Below are 20,129 nucleotides of genomic sequence, written 5' to 3' on the forward strand. Positions count from 1 at the left end.
TTTACTAATCATTCCTTGATTCTCATTTGTCTCAGGATTAAGGTAAAAGCTAAAGAACCTATTCTTGAGCCTAGTATGGTCCGCGTAGGGTGGCCTCACAGCAAAGCCTTTGGGGTGGTGGACATGAGCCAGGGGTAGATGACAGATGTGGCAGTGACTCAGAGGAGTCTTCAAAACCCATGAAGGCTAAGGGGAAGCCAAGTCATTAGGGCGGATCCTCCAGGGTCCAGAGACACTAAAAAAGCATAGACTACAAATGAGTTTATCCACCATAGATGTCAACAACAGCTATCAATAGGCTCCCTAGGATCAGAAATGGCTGAGGCAAGCTTCAGTTGAGCTCTGTTCACATCGGTCACCACACGCTCCCCTCCCAACTCCAGAAAGCCTGTGGCCCCTCCCATGCTTTGGCTGCCATCTTGGAAAGGAGGGCGACAAGGTAGAACAATCTGAAACACAGAGCAGTTGTCCAAAGAATCGAGTTAAGGCCCCCACAACAGATAAAATTATCTTGTCTTGATTTGATTCAGATTAAACTAAGACTTCTTTTCCTCTTTACTCAAGATGTAGACACTTGATGAGAAACTGGTCTGGAGAAATCTAGGAGCTATATTGTCTTTGGACATCCGTATTAGAGGATGAGTAAATTTGTAATCCCATTAAGTATTTTTTGAGCTTTCCAACAGTTTTAATTATTATTGGGAAATAAATCAGAGAAGTCTCTAAAGCAACAAAGAATTATTGAGGTTTCGTTTGTTTGGGGATTTTAAGGTCTAGTACTGTGGTATTTTTTGATAAAGCATCAGCTGTAATAGCTTCGTAGTACAGTTATCAAATTAAATAAAAAGGGATGTAAGTAGTCATAAAAATTGCTCATTAAAGCTGATCGCCTTTTTTTAAATGCCACCAAAGCTTTGGAGGGTAGAGAATAACCCAGTTGAAAATCTGCAAGCAATGCTGTCCACATCCCGAATAGACTGGTCAAAAAGCCTTCATCCCGTCAGTCACTGACATCAACCTCATCCAAATCAGACTCCTAAAAACCCGGCCTAACTTATGTGTCATGCAAAGGATGGCTCTTGGAAAAATGCAAAGGTATGTCATAATTTAGAACCCGGTCATTTGAAAACTTGATTATAAGGTAAAATATCCAGAAGCTTTAGGAAAGGTATAAAAATGTCATGCAAATAGGGTACTGGATTGGGGAAGAGCTGAGATCAAATAAAATTTTCTCATAAAGTGTGCTGCTATATTTTCATGAACTGAGAGGCATGGAGATTGTGACAGTGAAGGCACAGGGCCTAAAGCCACACAGCTGGTCTAGAATCCAGCTTTCCCTCTTCCTGACCTTCAGAAAGTCACTCAACCTCTTAGTGAATGTCGGGATTTTCTCATTTGTAAATAGGAACAATATTAGTACCGACTTCACTGGTTGCTGTAAGAATCAAGTGTTAAGATGTATCAAGTGCTCAGAAGACTGCCTAGCATGTACTTATGTAAGTTTCAGCTGTCATTATCGTTCTTTTATTAATAATATTTTTAGGCTGGGCGCAGTAGCTCACACCTATAATTCCAGCACTTTGGGAGGCCGAGGCGGGTGGATTGCTTGAGCTCAGGAGTTCGAGATCAGCCTGGGCAACATGGCAAAATTCTGTCTCTACGAAAAATACAAAAAATTAGCTGGGTGTTATGGCACCTGTCTGTGGTCCCAGCTACTTGGGAGGATGAGTAGGGAGGACTGCTTGAGCCCAAGAGACAGAGGTTGCAGTGAGATGAGATCACACCACTGCACTCCAGCCTAGGTGACAGAGTGAGACCCCAGCTCAAAAAATAAAATAAAATAAAGAAGAAAAAGAAGGTGTAGTTGCAACAGTGAAATACTGTGTCTGAAACATGGGTCACAATTTTTTAAAAATATATAAATAAAAAATAGTATTTTACAATGACACCACAACTAATATGTGTGAGTCACAGGTGCCTGCCCTCACAGTGTTCTCAATCTAATAACTGGCATGAATTAGACGGTACATCCTTGGATGTTTTCCAGCTACCAGATCGATAGGTCGTAACATGAATATGAATTGTGTTTTAAATCTAAATTGCAACACGTGTTGAGAAAATTGAAAAAACTAAGTTGCCTTCATACTGTCTTCTGAGAAGACCCAAGTTTTGAGCAGTGACTTCTCTAAGGGAAGAGGTGAAAGGAATTAGAGAAAGAGGAGAGAAAGAAAAGATGGGAACACTTAGTATGTCTTTTCAAAGATCAATCTCTTTTCAAAGATTGGCAATAGGCAAGGAAGATGTTGGGCAGACAAGCTTGCAAATGGCAAGCTCCGTAGCTGTCTAAAGTGCTTGGAAAATTGAGAATCTCAAGCAGGTTAAGAATTATCCTTTTTTAGAACACGTGGACAAAGTGGGAAAAAAATACTTTTCCTTTTGCTCTTGTTATCAACACAATTACCAAACCATTTAGAACTTTAGCAAACCATTTAGAGCTTAAGAGAAACAAGAAAAAGTTCAAACTGGCCCATCTTTATATTACAACAAACCTTGAGGTCACATTTATTTATACTTGACCCAACAGCTATGGTTCCTGAAATACATCTTCTGAGAGCTATAATGTGACATTCTTCCAGAATGATCAAGTAACAATGGTCTTCTCCTGATTCACTTAAGGAAAAGATGTAACAAATCTGTGCAAAGAATTCTCTCATTTAAGTTCTTCTTCCATACATTTTCTTTACTGTTTGTTGCTTATGACTGTTCACCTGATAACAAATGGCAATGCAATTAAATCATTCAATAAGTGAGTGAAAGTTAATGAAAAACCTGAAAACTGACCGGGCTCAGCTTGTTTATTTTCGTGGACATGTGGGCTATGATTTTACAGAGCACATATGTTATATTGTTCTATTTCTGTGTCCCACTTGTCCACTTGGCATAACCGCACATGCTGGTATTTCATAGGGTTGCACATCCCATAACGTTCAGGAGCTCAGACATATGAACAAGTCTGAAGCTACGACAGTATATGCTCTTGATGCTTTAATACAATCTGAGAGCCTATGCTTCCATGCCCCAGGGCTCTCCTGCCAACTTTGCAGCCTATTTGAGAAGCTGCAGGATGATAAGCAACCATTAGCATCAGCTGTGCTATTTGTGATCCAAAGAGACTCATCCACCGGGAACAGGACCGAGAACATTGTATCCCAGAACATTGCATCCTTGGTCTTGAAATGAACAGCAGCTTGATTTGATTGCAAAGCACAGTGGAAGAATTTGGAAAAGCATATTGTAGCTTGAATTCCATGGGGTCTGTCCACCTTCCTAAAACCCTTTTAATTATTAGGGAGGCATTACCAAAGTTGGAATGATCTGCAGTATATGGCACGTCAAACAAGAAAGCTTAGCTTCCACATCTACGTGGTAACCTTGGGGAAATTATTAAACTATGCTCAGTGAAATGCAAGGGGAAGCTGATAATGATGCCTGTCCCACACATACTGTACAGGGATTTGGAGGAGGAGAAGGAAATAATTTCTGTACTAAAAATCTCCAGCCTCAACAGCTTGGGACAACAAAACAAGATTATACTTGCTAATTTCCAGAAATTTGCCTGCCTCAAAGAGGCCCCCAGTTTCTAGGGCATTTCCCAGGAAACTTCCTCTAAAACTGCATGCTATTGATAACACGAAAGCAGAACCAAGACCAAGTTCAGGCTTTGCCAAGGCTTTATGATATTCAGAATAACTTAAGAGTGAGAACCAGCTATTCAAAGAGCCTGTAAACCTAAACTGACTTTGGGTGTTGTCTCTCACTTTTTGATTCCAACCGCTCCTGATTTTCTGTCTTCTTCTTAACTAAGACTTACTGAGTACTGTTAAGTTTTCAATGGATAAGCTATGTCTCAACTTTTCAATACCTTGTTGCGGTGGCTCCGCCTGCAGTCCCAGCACTTTGGGAGGCTGAGGCAGGAGGATTGTTTAAAGCCAGGAGTTTAAGACCAGCCTAGGCAATATAGTGAGACCCTGCCTGCACAAAAAAATTTTTAAAAATTAACCAGGCTTAATGGTGTGCTCCTGTAGCCCAGCTACTTAGGAGGCTAAGGTGGGAGGATCACTTGAGCCTGAGAGGTCGAGGCTACAGTGAGAAATGATGGTGCCACTGCACTCCAGCCAGAATGACAGAGTGACACTCAGCCAAAAAAAAAAAGTATGCACCAGGAAGACAAAATATAATGCCTTATTCACTAACGCATGTTGAAGTATATGTACATATATACGCAGAATTGTAGGCCTGTACCTATTTCTAAGCCATATCCTATACATGATGTGGTTTCAACATTCCAGAAACCTAGAAGTCCACAATCCTGCTCAGCCTTGTCTTCAGTTTCTGATCTTGAACAGTCTTTCAAAGACCACAGCCATGAGAAGGTCAACTAGAGCATCTAAAGAAGCAAAAGTTATGAGTCTCAAGTCTATGGCTAATTTACTTCAAAGCCTGATCTTCAGAGAAAGATACGAGAATAAGGAAAGATTTCTAATGTGTTATTCTATTGTGTTTTATCATTTTGCACCTTTTTTTCTTGTTTCTCATCTGTCTTACTCACTTTGGTCTATAAGCTGTGTGAGAACAGAAAATATAACTATCTTAGGGCAGGCGTGGCAGATCACACCTGTAATACCAGCACTTTGGGAGGCCAAGGCGGGCAGATCACTTGAGGTCAGGAGTTCAAGACCAGCCTGGCCAACATGGCAAAACCTCATCTCAATTAAAACTACAAAAATTACCTGGGCATCATGGCACACACTTGTAATCCCAGCTACTCAGGGGCTGAGGCAGGAGAATTGCTTGAACCCGGGAGACAGAGGTTGCAGTGAGTTGAGATCATGCCACTGCACTCCAGCCTACATGACAAAGTGAGACTCTGTCTCAATTAAAAAAAAAAAAGAAAAGAAAAGAGAAAATATAACTATTTTGCTCATTAACGTGTACCCAGAAACTAGGTCTAGCCCATAGTGGGCAGTCAGACAATCTTACTAAAATGACTGACTGGTCTAGGGGAGAAGGGAATAGAAAGAAAAATTAGTCCACTGATAGAGTTTGGCTGTGTCCCCAGCCAAATCTCACCTTGAATTGTAGTTCCCATAATCCCCACATGTTGTGGAAGGGACCTGCTAGGAGATAATTTAATCATGGGGTGATTATCCTAATGGTGTTCTCCTGATAGTGAGTTCTCACGGGATCTGATGGTTTTATAAGGGGCTTTTCCCCCCTTTTGCTCAGCACTTCTCCTGCTGCCACCATGTCCAGAAGGGCATGTTTGCTTCCCCTTCCGCTATGATTGTAAGTTTACTGAGGCCTCCTAAGCTATGCTGAACTGTACATCAATTAAACCTCTTTCCTTCATAAATTACCAAGTCTCAAATATGTCTTTATTAGCAGCGTGAGAAAAGACTAACACATCCACCCATGGAATAAGAGGGAGATGAGTAAACTAGCTAGGAGGTTAGCGAGCACAAATGCGGGAACCATTCTGCGGCATGGCCACTTGAGTAGCAAGATAATGCTGGGAGGGTGGAAGAAGGAGAACTTGGGCCTGGGAAACCATTGATGGCTGAGCACAGTGGCTCACATCTGCAATCCCAGCACTATGGGAGGCTGAGGCAGGAGTATGGATTGAGGCCAGGAGTTTGAGACCAGCCTGGGCAACATATAGTGAGACCCACGACTCTACAAAAAAATTTAAAAATTAGTCAGGCATGGTGGCATGCACCTGTAGTCACAGCTACTCAGGGGACTGAGGCAGGAGGACCCCTTAAGCCCAGGAGTTTGAGACCGTAGTGAACTAGAGTCACGCCACTACCCTCAAGCCTGGGGTGAGGCTCTGTCTCAAAAATGCTTGTTTTTTGTTTTTTTTAATTTTTAAAAAGAGAGAAAATTAGGGCATTTTCTAGGTAAATAGTAAGGAGATAAGCTTAGTGACTTTTCTGCCCTCACAAAGCCAGTTAGCAGGCAATGTAGAGAAGAAAGTGGACCATCTAAGTCCTGGTTAACTACCTTTTTTCTCAGAAGCAGGGGCTGCTAAGGGAGAGATGTGAAGGTCAAGGCAGCTCTGAGCTCCTGACAGCCGCCCTTCCAGCCTTCTCCTGTCTACCATAGAGAGATGCTATGGGCTCTTGGTCCAGAGACTCAAATTCAAGGAAAAGGAGAGGCAACATTTGCAGTGTTGATCCTTGAGTTGAACAAAGGTGAGAGATAAGGGAAGGGGGTCACAGGGGCTGGGTGAGAAGTAATGTGGAGAGGGTGTGATGCTGGCGAGTTGGAAGGGACAGTGGTTGGGGAAGGTTCTGGGCTTCAGGAAAGAGCATCTGTGCCGCGTTGTCACTGTAGCAGCTGGAGAGTGTGGGAGGACTTTAGGGAGACCACAGAAGGGGAGTTACAGGGACCACAGCAGCACTGGGAGGCTGTTGCCTGCTATGCAGCAAGGCCATGAGGCCCTGGGCCCTCCAGCCAGTCCCTGATCATGAGTTTGTGGCCTTGTTAGGCCCTGGCCGCGATGCCTCATGATCTTGCTGATGTTTCTGCCTTCTCTCCAGCCAGCAGCCAGCCCCTCTCAGGGGCTTCTCACTCCACCCCATCAGAAGCACACCTCAAGCAACCATTTGCATGATCTCCTTTTTAATTCCCAAAGTTCAAAATCTCCACCTCTGTATCTTGTGCCACTCTAGCAGTTGCTGCTTACCCTAAAGCCAGCAAATTGCAATGACAAGAACAGAATTCCTCTTATGCTTAAAAAAAAACTTAAATAAAGTCTATACAATATAAGGGTGAGAGAAGGTGGCATTTCCACAGACTTAGATAATAGGTGCCCTATGACAGAATGATCCTCTAATCTGTCCTGGAAGCTACAAATTCTACTTGCAAAGTGATTTGTAACCACCTTTGCCCACCTGAAGGTGACAGTCCAGAAATGCAGCTGAATTTTGTGGTAATCCTGAGGTCACAAATAAGCTGTTTTTGTGCATGCGACTGTATCCTTTGGTGTTTGCTCTATTTGTAAACTGTGTCAGTATGATCGCTTGTAGCATCTTGGAATTATCTGGAAATATTTTTCAGAGCAACCTCAGAATGCTTTTCACAAATGTCATTCCCTTATTCTTTGAGGACTTTCATTGAGAAGTCTCTTAGGGGCTGGCATAAAGTAAAATCCATTCTTTTCTTCAAAGTACTTCCTAGTTCCAGGAGATTCTCTTTGCACGTATACAGACTCTCCTTCCCTTCCAGGTAGAAGCTGTCTCCGTGGCTTCCTCTCTGCACCCACTATTCTGAGCTCATTTCCTCCTGGGACTGTCCCTTCCTGGGACTGTCCTTTCCTGGCTCCTTGGATCTGTCACCCCCTGGCCACACTTCTATTCTTTCCCTTTGCTTGAACAGTATCAGATGGGGAATTTTTTTTCTTTTATGTTGTTGTTTGTTTGTTGATCCAAGGTCTCACTCTGTCACCCAGGCTGGAGTGCAGTGGCACTATCATGATTCACTACAGCCTCTACCTCCCGGGCTCAAGTGGCCCTCCCACCTCAACCTCCCAAGCACCTCAGATCACAGGCACGCACTGCCATGCCTGGCTAATTTTTGTAATTTTTTTTTTTTTTTTTTTTTTTGTAGAGACAGGGTTTCACTATGCTGCCCAGGCTGGTCTCAAACCCCTCGGCTCAAGTGATTTACCCACCTCAGCCTACCCAAGTGCTAGGATTACAGGTGTGAGCCACCGCACCTGGCCCAGATGGGGAAGACTTCATCAAATATTCTCTCCTCCGTTTTTTCTCCTTGACTTCCTGAAAACTAAAACGTGAAAAATATAAGTCCAAAGTGAAATTCCGGACTAATTTTTCAGAGCTCCTAGTCACTAGGAGACAGCTGCTTCAACATTTGAAATGTATTACCTTATTTCAGAAAAGCAAACATTATAACTTTAAGCAGGAACACCACTGAGTTGCTTGGCATCATTTTTAAAATCTGATTTAAAACTACTTGATGAGCCAAATGTTGTGTTACGTGGACTTAGGTTCTGTCTTTTTTATGCTCAATCCTCAATATTCAGTGAGAATCCATGAAAAGAAGATAAATGAGGACATGTCTTTGAGAAAATACAACATTTAAAGACAGAAAAATGTAAAATATAAAGACTGAGAGGGACCATATAGAGGGTCAGGAGGAAAGACAGAGGATGTGGTTTCCAGATGCATGGCATCCCTTACTCAACATCACATACAAATACTAACTCAAAGATCTAAATGACAGAGCTAACTGTATTAGTCCATTTTCATACTGCTGATAAAGACATAAACAAGACTGGGTAATTTATAAAGAAAAAGAGGTTTAATGGACTCACAGTTCCACATGGCTAGGGAAGCCTCATAATCATAGCGGAAGGCAAAAGGCATGTCTTACATGGCAGCAGGCAAGAGAGAAAATGAGAGCCAAGTGAAAGGGGTTTACCCTTATATAATCATCAGCTCTCATGAGACTTACTCACTACCAAGAGAACAGTATGGGGGAATCCACCCTCATAATTCAGTTATCTCCCACCAGGTCCCTCCCACAACACATGGGAATTATGGGAGCTACAATTCAAGATGAGATTTGGGTGGGGACACAGCCAAACCATATCACTAACACTATAAATCTCCTAGAAGAAAATATAAGAGTAAATCTTTATGAGATTAAGCAATGGTTTCTAGATATGGCACCAAAAGCACATGCAATGAAAGAAACATAGATAAGTTGGATGTCATCAGAATTAACACTTTTGTAGTTCAAAAGATACCACCAAGAATGTGAAAGGCAACCCAGAGGATGGGAAAAATCTCTTGGACATCTTATTTTTGATAAGGGACAGGTATATGGATTATACAAAGAATTCCTACAACAATAAAAACACAACCCAATTTAAGAATGAATAAACAATCTGAGTAGACATTTCTTCAGAGAAGTTTTACAAATGGCCAATAAACACATAAAAGATGCCCAACATCATTAGTTGTTAGGGAAATGCAAATCAAAACCTAAATGAGATATGACTCCACATCTACTAAGATGGCTCAAATCAAAAAGCCAGATAATAATGAGTGTAGGCAAGGATGTGGAGAAATCGGAACCCACAAACACTGCTCGTGAAAGTGTAAAATAGTGCAGTCACTTTGGAAAACATTGTATAGTTCTTCAAATGGTTAAACAGAGTTACCATATGAACTAAATTTCACTCCTAGGTACGTACCCAAGAAAAATAAAAACACATGTGCATACAAAAACTTGTGAACAAATATTCATGGCAGAATTATTCATACTAGCAAATAAGTAGAAACAACACAAATATTCACCAATGAATTAATGGACAAATAAAATGTGGTATAACAATACAATGGAATACTGTTTGACAATAAGAAGGAATTAAGTACTAACACATGCAACACCATGGATAAACCTTGAAAACATTATGCTAAGTGAAAGAAGCCAGTCAAAAGGATCACATATTAGCTCATTTGTGTGAAATATTCACAATAGGTAAATCCATAGACACAGAGAGTAGGCTGATGGCTGCTTGGGGCTGACAGTCTCAACAGTGATGAGGAGACTGCTAATGGGTATGGATGGTGAAAAATGTACTAAAATTGATTGCAGTCATATTTGCAAAATTCTGGATAGGCTAAAGACCATTGTATTTTATACTTTAAACGGGTCGATTTTATGATAGGTAAATTATATTTTAATAAAACTGTTATAGAAGAAAGAATAGTGGAATCATCAAGTAAGTTAAAGTTTGCTTCAAAGACTACGAAGTTAAACATTAAAAACTGCCCAATAAATTTCATGCACAGATCTCAGTGATGACCTCACTGAGAGCTATTTTGATTGATAAACTGGCGAGGAAGTAGAAGCCAGCTTGGAGTAGAATAAGTAGTTAGTGGGAGGTTTCAAAAAAAAAAGGGTGGAGAAAGCAACAAATCAGGAAACATTTTCATTCAAGAAGTTTGGCTGTGAAAAAGAAAAAGAATATTAGCTGGATGAGATAAGAGGTAAATGAGAACAAAAGAAGAGGCCTAGAGCACGTTTAATAAATGCGGCTGGGCATGGTGGCTCACACCTGGAATTCCAGCACCTGGGGAGGCCAAGACAAGTAGACTGCTTGAGCCCAGGAGTTCAAGACCAACCTAAGCAATATGGTGAGTAAAACAATAAAATATATATATAAATAATGAATGCTGCAGACTGAGGGACCAAGTTGATCAGAGAAACGTAACAGAATTATTAAGCAATGTGAGAGACATGTTTCAAGAAGCATGAATTTTAATGATATTTAATTTGCCCTTTGTTGCAACCTTCTCCAGCATGGCTCAGCTGCCCATATACAGGTGAGAGTACAGATGGCATAAGAGTCTTACAAGATAAATGGCATAAGTCAGTCATGGAATTTATTTACAAGATTGTTATGAGAAGAGGTGAAGTAAGAAAAACTGCTAGACTGTGAGAGAATAAAGTTCTCAGTGGATTCTGAGATAAATGTTCTCTCACTCCATAGCATTTATGATTTATTTACTTTTAATTCTTTTTTTTTTTTAAAGAAGATGTGGTCTCGCCATTTTGCCCAGGCTGGTCTCAAACTCTTGAGCTCTGGCAATCTGCTTGCCTTAGCTTCCCAAAGTGCTGGGATTCCAGGTGTGAGCCTGACTGGGCGACAATGAAATTCTCAGTGGATTCACATGGATGAGATTAAAGAACAGTCATTGCAGGAGTAGTTGAACAAGTAGGCTGGAAGACGAGGAGCCTGAGATGCGAAGTAGAATGCTTGAAATTAATGACTGTAGAGGTGGAGCAGTTTCAGATGATAGAGAGCACATATCACTGAGTTGGGGTGGGTGCGCAGAAGAGGAATCCATTGGAAATTTAAATTATTAGCAGTAGGAAGTTGGAATGTTGGAAGGGCCATTCACATGTTGGATTCACTCAGGATAGCTATGGTGTTTGGATGGAAAAGAATGACTGCAAATCAATGGGCAGAGTCTCAGATGACTGAGAGAGAGTAGGGATTGGTGCATGACAGTGACCGAGGAAGAGAGGGTGGTGGAGTAAACCATCTTGAGTTCCAAAGTGGCAGGACTTTTTTTTTATTTCCTTTCTTACTAAACAGAGTGGTCAGGAGAAGAAACCAACAAGAAATGTAACCTACCTCCAGAACTCAGGAACTCAGGTACCCTTAAGGATATCAGAAACAATGAAATATGGATTGGCAGAAGCATCTTCACCGCCATCTTCAGATGTAATTAATGCAGCTGTTGAATTTGGTTGACTATCCACCTATAATTACCACATTGCCCATTACAGATTTTTGCTGCCTTTTCTTGCCTCCTTTTCATTTTTACATCCACTTATTCCGTACAGAAATGACAGATAATCAGCATTTTTGTTTTCTTGTTATGTTGTCCTGATAGTACAGCTACAAATGGATTTGATGTGCTGAATAATGGTCTACTAGGCCTAAAAATGAAAGTCTAGACGCTTAGTCAAAAATAACTTGCATCTATGTGATACTTTCCAAGAAAAGAGGAATTATAAGAAAAAGAATATTAGTTTAATGTTCTGTAAATTTTTTTCTTAACCTATTCTGTCCAGTATTTACTACTTGGCTGCATTCCTAAAACATAAATTTCACAGGGGCAGGAGTCTTTGTCCATTTTGCTCATTAATGTGTTAGGAATACTAAAAAGAGTGTCTAGCGGGGTAGTCACATAATAAATACCTGTTGCATGAACAAATGGGCTCTTATCAGCAGCATTTTGTTGAGTTCCTAACATTAGTGGTCCACTGGCACTGTCCTGAGTGAAATTAAAGACAGAATTTTCACAAATAGAAGCATGTTAGAAGAATCACCTAACAATAAGACAATCTACACTCTATGAAAGCAGAACACAACCCACCAGAGGGAATGAGAAAAAGGAAGGGGTGGAACCCAGCCCAGGAATCTTTTGCCAAGGGGAGAAAAAAAAAAAAATAAAGGCCAGAGAAGAAAATGCAGCGGGTGTGCACAGGTTTGACACCTGGTCGACCACAGTATCTCCCAAAGTGCCACATTCCAATAGGCTTTTGGAGAACCATGGTCAAATACATCTGTGAAATGATCACCTAACCAAAGTTTAAAACATCCCTTTTTACTACACCGCTTTTTGACCCTTTGCCAAAGGGTTTTGTAACTTTCCAACAGGGGTCTTTGATGACAGAATTATATGTATATATGTATGTGTGTGTAGAATTTTCTTTTTTTTTTTTTCCAGATGGAGTCTCGCTCCATCACCCAGATTGGAGTGCACTGGCACAATCTCGGCTCACTGCAACCTCCGCCTCCCAGGTTCAAGCGATTCTTTTGCCTCAGTCTCTTGAGTAGCTGGGGTTACAGGCACGCACCATCATGCCCGGCTAATTTTTTTTTTTTTTTAAGTAAAGACTAGTTTTCACCATGTTGGCCAGGCTGGTCTCGAACTCCTGACCTCAAGTGATCCACCCACCTCAGCCTCCCAAAGTGCTGGGATTACAGGCATGAGGCACCGCACCCGGCCAATGTGTGTAGAATTTCAACGGACATGTCTAACATGGAACACATTATGGAAAAATGTTAATCCAAACACAACATTGTAATAGGGTGCTGAGGCTAGACCTCAGCTGCACTGAATGGCTGGCAGCTCTGAAGCTGGAATATGTCTCTGGGTCACTTTCTTCTGGGTCATCTTAACTGACAAGTGCATGGAAAATGCTTAAGTGTCTACTCCCATTGATCTCAGAGCAGAAGAATGACACAAGCTTCAAGCAGGTTTGTCAAGGATTGCAATTATTACGGGCAGGTGCTTCTCCGCAAATATTATATACATGAATGTTATGGGATTCTTCCAGGAGAGCCTAGCTACAGGGAGTTGCAGGGATGTGGGAATTCAAAGAAAGAAGACATGATATAGAGAACTCTGGAGGACATAAGCAGACCCTAGCAAAATGGCCACGGGTTAGGGTTATGAAGAAAAAATAACCGACAACAAGCCTAAGCAATGGGAGAGGTCAAGGAATTTTAAGATCAGAAAATTTTAATTCTAAGAGCAGATATCAAGTTTTAAACTTTACTCTCCTTTGTGGTAATTTCTGGAAGTGAGTATCTCTTCTTAGTTAAGTTTGTGAAAGATGACAGCTTTGAGATACCCATGGCTGATAATCTTGGAAAGAAAACCAACTGATAGACAAAGAACCTGGTTCCCCCCAACCATCATACTTGTAACACTAACTTGCCTGTGTCATTGAGGTGATGTAATGAGGGGAAATCTAAGGGTACTCTGAATCACCCCCAAAACCACAGGCGGATTTTCTCTAGGAACTTCTCTTGCACTGTTAGCTAGATTCCTCTGTAAGGATTAAGTGAATATAAACACCTACATGGCACTAAAGCATAAATAATCTGTCAACAATTTAGGCAAACAATGAGATAAAGTGCATGGCACTTTGGGCAGAACTACTGATGATTAAAAGAGAATGGACCTGAATAAAATTTACACCAATACCAGCTAACGCAACAGGTTGCAAAAATTTGTTAAATTTCTCATCCCAGCCTCAAAGAAATAACTAAAAATAAAAGGAAATTCAAAAGAAAAGATGGTATTAAAATTCAGAGAACAAAATGATTTCTTATCACTTGTAGATGACCTTTTTAAATTTTTTTATTTTTATTTTTGTAGAGAAAGGATCTTGCTGTGTTGCCCAACCTGGTCTCAACCCCCTGGCCTCAAGTGATCCTTCTGCCTCAGCTTCCTGAGTCACTAGGGTAAGGAGCATAAGCCACTGCACCTGTCTCATGTAACCTCTCTTAGTGCAGAGATTTTCTTTGTTGGTTGCTATATATTCCAGCACCCATATTAATACCTGCCCAGAGTAGGTGATCAATAATTTTTAGTTGAATGAATGAAGGTGAAATAATTACTGAGCATCTGCTACATATTAGGAGCTGCATAAATCACAGTGCCTATGGAAAGGTTGCTATTATCCCTGTTTTGCAGATGAGGAAACGTGATTTACAGAAGTAACTTTCCTAAATTCAAAAAACTGGTAGGTGGCAGAGACAAATCCAGAATCCAGGTATGACCTAAATGCTCATGCTCTTTCCACCTCATTCCTGTCAGACCCAATATATTTTCTATAATAAATATTATAATGTGTCCTTTACTGTCGTGAAATCAATTCAGACAACATATCTTTGCATACATAAGTTCAGAAAAATCAATGCAGTGTCCTCACTGTAAAATAAAACATAAAAGGAATGTAACTTAAGACAATGAATATGCAGGTATGATCACAGCAGTAGACAATGAAACAGATCCTTGCCCTCATCCATAGAATCATCCTGACTGTAGATCCGCAAATGCAGAATGATAGAAGTGATAGGTATTGGATATTCAAACACCTGAGTGCACTGCCATTGACTTGGTAACATTCCAAACAAAACAATATGCAATTTTCTCCACGTATGCGGTAGTTGAACTTCTGGAAAAGTCACTGTATATTAAAATTATGTAAAAATACTGGACACAGGGCCGGGCGCGGTGGCTCACGCCTGTAATCCCAGCACTTTGGGAGGCCGAGGCGGGCGGATCACGAGGTCAGGAGATCGAGACCATCCTGGCTAACACGGTGAAACCCCGTCTCTACTAAAAATACAAAAAATTAGCCGGGCATGGTAGCGGGCGCCTGTAGTCCCAGCTACTCGGGAGGCTGAGGCAGGAGAATGGCGTGAACCCGGGAGGCGGAGCTTGCAGTGAGCCGAGATCGCGCCACTGCACTCCAGCCTGGGCCACAGAGCGAGACTCCGTCTCAAAAAAAAAAAAAAAAATACTGGACACAGAATACTACTTAAAAAAAAATACAGATGAGGTCTCACCGTGTTGGCCAAGCTGGTCTTGAACTCCTGGGCTCAAGCGCTCCTTCCACCTTGGCTACCGAAAGTGCTGGGATTACAGGCACGAGCCACTGTGTGCCCGGCCACAGAATACTTCTTTGTTGAACAGAACTAGCTCGTACCCACTGAACACCAGAAGTGCCTGCTAGTCTAGTGAACAAAAAATCTTCACACATTTTTAAAATTCCACAGAGGACACAGTGCCACCTTATATCTCACTGGTCTTCAAGAGCAGTAAGAGGCCAAAGGAAGAGACTAACTTTTTTATTTGTACAAACTTACAAGGTACATGAGAAACTGTGTAATATGTCTATAATGCGTAATGACCAAGCCGTGGTATTTAGGGTGTCCAACACCCAAGTACACTACACTTTTGTTAAGCATAGTCATCCCACTCTGCTACTGAACGGTGAATGTATTCCTTCTATCTTACTGTACGTTTATACCCTTTAACAAGCTTCTCTTCACCCTCCACCTCCTCCCCACCCACCTTTATCAGTCTCTCTTTCCACTCTCTACCTAATTCTCTCTATCAAATTCTTTAGCTGCCACATATAATTGGGAACAGGCAATATTTGTCTTTCTGCACCTGGCTGATTTCACTTAAGATAATGACTTCCAACTCCATCTATGTCGCTGCAAATGACATGATTTCATTCTTGTTTTATGGCTGAATATTACTCCATTGTGTATGTATGTGTATATATGTGTGTATTTATGTGTGTATATATATATACACACACATATACATACATATATACATACACACATACACATACACACATAAATACATACACACATACACATACATACATATATACATACACACATACACATACACACACACATATATATATATCACATTTTATCAATTCATCCATTCATGAACACTTAGGTTGATTCCATATCCTGTCTATTGTGAATAGTACTGCAATAAACATGTGAGGGTGGGTAACCTTTGATACACTGATTTCTTTTCTTTTCCATAGATAGCCAATAATGGGATTGCTGGATGGGATGGTGATTCTACTTTTAGTTTTTTGAGAAATCTTCAGACTGTTTTTCCTTTGTGGCTGGACTCACTGTATACACGAGTTCCCTTTTCTCTGCAAAAAGTAAACTTTAATTAAAACTGCTCATCTAAGGTGGAGAGATCAGCAAAGACTCCATAGTGAAGGCAAAACATAAGCTGAAGCTTATAAACTCGGGATGACGTCTCCAGCCCAGAAAGCTTAGAGCACTTTCCGAGGGACCTCCTCACACACCCAATCCTGCTGACGGAGAACTAGAATACAGTAGAAAGTTTCAGTTACATTTCCCCCACACTGTCCTCTTGGTGTGGGGGAAATGTAATTAATGATGTAAATCAATTTTAATGACCTCAGCAGGAACTAGGGAAGCCAGGTACTTACCCCAGAGCTCTATAAGGATTTTTGCAAGTGTATCCCACAAAACTGGGTCGTTTGTGGCGGCGGTGGTGGTTGTTTTAAGCCTCCTTATGAGCCTATTCTGTGATAGGGTTCCTTGGTAACATTTTGAGCACTGGGTGTATTAGGCTACAGATTCAGAAGAAAAATGATGCTAACAGTGTGGTCTGTGGTTTTTCTCTGGGAGCTAGACTGTGTGCCTCTGATATTTCTGGATCACAGTTTTGATTGTCTGATACCTTGGGCGATCTTAATCATGATGCTATGCTTAATAAATGTCTCTGTTTGATTTGAAGTCTCATCTACTCTACTGAATCAACATTGCCCTGCATTTGTGCCTGCATGTGTTGGTGATGCTGTTCAAGCATCTGTCCAAATTAGTGCACTTAGCTTCATTTCCTTCCTTGGGGGAATCCTGTAATTTTTCTTACTATAGAGTTTATTAAGAGGCCTTAATTGTTTATATTCCCTGTTGCGAATGAGTCCCTTGGAGCTGTTAACAAATGACTCATAATAAGTTTGACTAGATGATCTCTAAACTTCCCTCCCAGTTCCAACATTCTATGATTTTATAAGTGGAACATTAATTTCTCTCATTTGTAGAGAACTTAAATGTCACAGGCAGATATTGAGAACATAAAGTGGATCTTGGTGAACCATCACATACTTGTACGTGCTGAATACAAGACACAGTGGGAAGGGTGTTTAGGGACAAAGAAATTGCTCCAGGGCTTATGGTGATTAGACTTGGGTGGGATTTGAAAAGATGCTACAAAAAGCAGATTTGTCTTTTTAAGTGTTTGGTCCAGGGAAGAACATCGTCTATTGGAAAAGAGGCTTTAAAAAGTTCAGTGAGATGAGGCTGAGGGCAGTGGCTCATGCCTGTAATCCCAGTGTTTTGAGAGGCTGAGGTGGGCAGATCACTTGAGCCCAGGAGTTTGAGACCAGCCTGGGCAACATGGTGAAACCCTATTTCTAAAACAATATAAAAATTAGGCTGGGCGCGGTGGCTCACGCCTGTAATCCCAGCACTTTGGGAGGCCGAGGTAGGCAGATCACGAGGTCAAGAGATCGAGACTATCTGGCCAACATGGTGAAACCCCATCTCTACTAAAAATAACAAAATTAGCCGGGCGTGGTGGTGCATGTCTGTAGTCCCAACTACTTGGGAGGCTGAGGCAAGAGAATCACTTGAACCCAGGAGGCAGAGGTTGCAGTGAGCCGAGATCACGCCACCGCACTCCAGAGCAAGGCTCCATGACAAAAAAAAAAAATTATATATATATATATATATATATATATATATATATATATATATATATGCCAGGTATGCTGGTGCACGCCTGTAGTTCCAGCTACTCAAGAGGCTGAAGCGGGAGGATCGCTTGAGTCTGGGAGGCGGAGGTTGCAGTGAGCTGAGATCATGCCACTGCACTCCAGCCTAGGTGACAGAGCAAAACCTCATTTCAAAAAAAAAAAAAAAAAAAGGCGGGATGATACAGAAAAGGAAAAGAAAGTATAAGTAGTAGACACTGACAATTACATTCTACAATTAAGATTTCTGGGGAGTCTAGGTAATTTTAACCTTTGGAGAAAAAAAAAAGAACCTGAGATTGTTACCAGGGCCCTCACAGTAAGCTGGCTGCCAGTAAGTCCATCATAGACCCTAATACCACCATCTTGGGTCTGAAGAAGATGATCTGTGAAAGAGGGTGCATGTTTGAAGCAATGCACCGTAGTTTCACAATAATGCCATTTTCTATTTTTATGAAACATATATTCTGACTTGTTACTTTAAGTTTTGTTATGGAAATATAAAACTCTGTGTACCTTTTTGTCTCATAAAAATATATATCACCATTTTCACAGGTCTACCCTCGTTTCTCTTTTTTTTTTTTTTTTTTTAGCAAATTCTCCCAGATCGTGATACCTCATTTCTGAGGCCTTCATCTTTACCAAATCTTTCAATCCAAAGCAAACGAATACTGAAAATTCATGTATCCAAAGCAAATGAATACTGAACATTCACGTGGAGATGATCTTTAAATGTAATTAAATAGAGATAATGTAACTAAAATTAGAGTCCTCTTCTCTAGCTCATCTTTACTAATCTGTACTGGATTTCTCTATCTTCTTCATTTCTGGCTTCATTTCCAGTTTCTTCTTTCCTATATTCATCTTCAGTCCTGTCTATTTCTATTTCATTTCTCTAAATGAACATTGGTCCATTCTGTCTCATGCTTTTTCATTCACCTCAGAAAATCTCCTTTTCCATTCCCGGATGACTTCCATACATGTTCAGTTCGAGGAGGTTTGTATTGTTGCCTGTCTCACTGCACTTCCATTTCAGGACTGGCCACGTCTCTTCTGTGTTCTTCTGTGCCACACAACTTTACTCAGGGAGTTGTTTTTTATTACTTCGATTTATTCTATTGTTTTCTTTTCAGTAACCCTTCTCTCTTATCCTTTTCCCTCACAGATACACAGACACACACATCACAACCACCGCCACTACCATGCTCCTCATTGCCAGTCCCTTCGTCTCTCAATTCCATTCATTATCCTAAAATAGAATATGTAAATCCCTCATTCTTACTCCAATTAACTTCTATCTCTCCTCCTGCCTCCTAATTCAACCCCATAACTCTTATACATCCATCTATTCTCCTCCTTTTCTTCTGTCAGGAGATCATTTCAGTAATGTTTATGAGAACAGATTGCTTATTTACCACTTCAGTGAAAACAAAACCCCCCAAACCACAATTCAAATATTAAGACAAAAAACTGACTAGAATGTTCTTATTCATTTAGCAAACATGTGCTGAGTAGTGTACTGAACTAGCTCCACTTTCTGAAAGAGAATTATCAGACATGACAATGACCCTCAAGGAATTTTCTCCTTTAAAAATCATAAAATCACAGACTAAATGTGATCGCTCTACAATGTCTGAAATGGAAGAGCTGACAAGAGGTCTGAGATTTCTATCTAATATGTCCTTTGAAGGTCAAAATATTTCTAACAGAGCAGGCCTCCTATAGCAAATGGGAGTTTTCATTAAAGATGCAAATATATATCCCAAAATGAAGTCACTGAAGATAGAAAAGGAATGAAGTGAGGACAGCGAGCTGGCTTATGCCTGTAAGCCCAGCACTTTGGGAAGCCAAGGCAAGAGGATCACTTTAGCCCAGGAGTTCAAGACCAGTCTGGGCAATATAGAGAGATGTTACCTCTATTTTTAAAAAAGGACAGGAGAGGAGGAGAGGAGAGGAGGGGAGGGGAGGAAAAGAGGGGAGGGGAGAGATGGGAAGGGAAAGTGAAGCAAGGAAAGAGAATGAAAAGAAGGGGAAGAGGGGAAGGAGGAAAGGGGAGAGAAGGGAAGGGAACATGAGGGAAGGAAAGGGAAGGGAAGGAAAGGAGAGGAAGGAAAGGAAAGGGAAAGAAAGGGAAGGGAACGTGAGGGAAGGAAAGGAAAGGGAAAGAAAGGGAAGGGAAGAGAAGGAGAGGAAGGGAAAGGGGAAGAATAGGAAGGAATGGAAGGGAAAGGAAAGGGAAGGGAAGGAGAAGAAGGGAAGGAATCTAGGTAGGATGCTATGCATAGATAATGTAGCTTTTAGGAAAAGAAACAAACAAACAAAAAACTACAACTACACCTGAGTATTTTAGAATACAGAGCAACACACCCAGAATATCCTGATAATGAGTACTGGGACTTTGG

At 41.0% G+C, this 20,129-nt stretch overlaps 1 long non-coding RNA gene across 1 annotated transcript; it reads left to right on the top strand.

Annotated features, from left to right (window-relative positions):
- The first annotated feature begins 402 nt into the window (after positions 1-402).
- Positions 403-15,847, top strand: LOC130540516 (uncharacterized). Its single transcript, XR_008954501.1, has 3 exons — positions 403-1,095; positions 6,073-6,251; positions 11,192-15,847. It is a non-coding gene; the product is annotated as an uncharacterized LOC130540516 (long non-coding RNA).
- Positions 15,848-20,129: the final 4,282 nt, after the last annotated feature.

The sequence above is a fragment of the Pan paniscus genome, chromosome 8, assembly GCF_029289425.2.
Source record: "Pan paniscus chromosome 8, NHGRI_mPanPan1-v2.0_pri, whole genome shotgun sequence".
NCBI lineage: Eukaryota > Metazoa > Chordata > Mammalia > Primates > Hominidae > Pan > Pan paniscus.